Here is a 2,899-nt window from a genome sequence, read left to right on the forward strand (position 1 = left end):
AAACAGACTGTTCTCTTGGGGTTCTTACAGCAGTCTTTTACGTATTTTGAGACCAGTTACATGTACTAGATTAGCCAAGAACCTTGATTCTGACTGAACTAATGGTTGGTTTATGTTTCAGGCAGTTATTGATTGCTGGCTCATGTTGTTTATTTTCAAACACTCTCCTATCTTCTTTCAACTTAACATGCTCCCTGAGTGTAGCCAAAGTTTCAGGGCTGGCACATTCAACTCACCTAATTGCTGACTCCTGCCTGTCCTCCCAAATACACACATTCAGGCAGGAGCATCAGCAAGTGTGGATCCTGCCAGATACTGGTACACTCATTGCAGGTCCAGAGGAAATACAACTCAATTTGACACCCATCTGTGTATGCTGGTGCTTTTTCTTTCTTCCAGCGTAATCCCACTGCAGTAGGAGTCTTGGGAAACAGTTGTTCTCACTCTTAAAAGCCTGCAGAAAAATCTAATCTTCACTTGGGCAGACATCACCATCTATATGAAGTTGCTGGGATATGGTAAGAGCATCGTTTGTCTCAGGCATCACTGACAGAGTGCCAGAGCACCAAGACAATGGGGCAGGAATAGGGAAAGTAAGGCACCAGCTGTGGTTCAGCCTTGGGACCCTGCCTTTCGTGTAGAGCTGCAGGGTTTATTGTTGAGGAGGAAAAGGGAAAAATCATGTTATCTTAAAACATCCTAGGAAATAGTTGTTTTGTGCAACATTCAGTAAAACACAGAGTACCCCAGAGTTATGAAATATTATTGTTGAGGTTAGGCACACATGCACATTAAAGGCCCTGTGCATTTGAGGTAAGTGATATTCAGTCACTTAAATTCTTCTTTTTTCCCCAGGGAAATGAATAGAGAGAAAAATAAAACAAAATTTTGAGATAAATCTGGGTAAGAATCCCCAGAACACTGATACTTCCTTGCCTTCAAACATCCAAGTGAAGAACCCTACATAGCAGTCCCCGAAGGTGTTTTTTTTAAAGAAGTTTAGATATGTATTATATTTCAAAAGCTGCATTACAGAGATTACAGAGTTAGAATGGTTACCACTGGATAATATTTCCTAACTGAACTTCTTCAGGCTTTGCTGGAATAACTTTTCACTGTTCAGATGATTGTCTCTAAAAACATCAAGAATTTTTCACTGAAGGTTGATAATCTTCAGGTACATCACTATCCAAACCCAGATCCTCAGGCAAAATACTGTTAATGGAAAATTTTCTAGTAGTCTTATCAAGATTCACCAAGGCTCATCAACTTCCATTATGAGCAACGTATTACACAAGCCATCCCCACTCCTGCTGACTCCCATCTCCCTCATTTCCTAGGACTCATACCCCAACTACCCCATCAGGAAATTTCCTCCTCTTACTCCAAGGCAGCACCCCCAGAGGGAGCATTTAGAGCATGCAGAGAAAAACCCTTCCTGCTCTGGCCATACCTTCCAACCGTAGTAAGAATCACACCATGACGCTTCAGGAGAGCCAGTGCAATTCTTTCAAAAACCCATCATCTGAACTTATCTTCACCATGTGGCTCAGCTTGGGAAAAAATTAGAGGAGACTTCACCATATGTTTCCAGACATGAAGGGGGTCCTCTCTTTCACGGAACAGATCTCCCCTCCAAAGCAAGGTCTTGTCTACACTGGTAATATTTTGATTTAAGTATCTAGGTGGAAAAACAAACTTCCCCATCTTATTCTTGGAAACAGCAATAACATTTTGAGTTAGAAATTATCTCAAAAGGAAGCCAAATTCAGCAAGGCTTCTGCTTTGGAAAAGGCAATCCTTTCAATTGGGAATTTAGCAGGCCCTAAAATTCCAATCCAAGGCTTGGCAAAACCATAGGGAATAAAGTTTCATGAAAGGTGTATAGGCAGCATCCTATATAGATAAATACTAGATTGTAATGGTACTCATTATCCCAAATAAAAGCTACAAAAGAAGCCTGTTATTCTACAAAACCCTAGATTCAGCATTCAGAGGCTTTTTATTGTGTATCTTACACATGCAAATCTTCACATGGTTTAAAGAGTTATTTGGACATCAGTTATTCTGAAATGCACTGCATGTGTATTGGTCTGAGTGATGAAGCAGGTGGCAGTGATTTGCTCAGAAAACAGCATACACAAACCTGATAATTATCTGGTGTGATCCTTTAAGAATCCAGTGCACAGAAAGAAATAGCAAGTTATTTCCTTGCTCACAGTTTCCAAGTTTACCACCTGAGCAGCCCAAAGTGACTAGAGCTGGCTTATCTCTCTGCTCACACTCTCCATCCGCTGCTGCTTTTGCCACATGTCTGGTTTCTACTCCTCACTCTCATGCATCAAGCAAGCATGCTGCTTTCAGCCAGTCTGCTACGACACAGTCAGTCAGTGCCCTGACCTTTCCATTGCAACCAAGAAGCTATGGATTGAAAATGAGTTCGGAGTTTTCACTTACTATTACATAAAATAGGATTGTTTTTTGCTTTCCTTTAGCCTTCTTCAATGGAATAGTCTTTTAAACAGATCTGTTTCTGTTGAATGAATGAAAACCACTATGACCTTTCAGGATGATACTCTTGTAAAAGTTACTAAATACAAGGTATGAAAGTCTATATTATGAATACAGGAAATTATCAGTGTGCATAAAACCTGAATCTTTATATTTGGAAATAAACCATCTAAAAAACACATGACAGGGACAGGGATTGATGAGTTGCATGTGGTTTTTTTGGTCCTCTCTACCAAGATGCATGAGCAATTGTCCCATGTTTATGTGCAGCAAATAGAGTACACAGAAACAGAGAAACTCTAATTCCTGTGCACAAATTTGTCTGAAAAATGAGTAACAGCATTAGTTGTCCTAAACTGAATACGTAACCCTTAAATTTATAAAACTG

Source organism: Pezoporus occidentalis, unplaced genomic scaffold, assembly GCF_034315485.1.
Source record: "Pezoporus occidentalis ecotype Australia unplaced genomic scaffold, CSIRO_AGI_Poc_V1 ctg141, whole genome shotgun sequence".
Classification (NCBI taxonomy): Eukaryota; Metazoa; Chordata; class Aves; order Psittaciformes; family Psittacidae; genus Pezoporus; species Pezoporus occidentalis.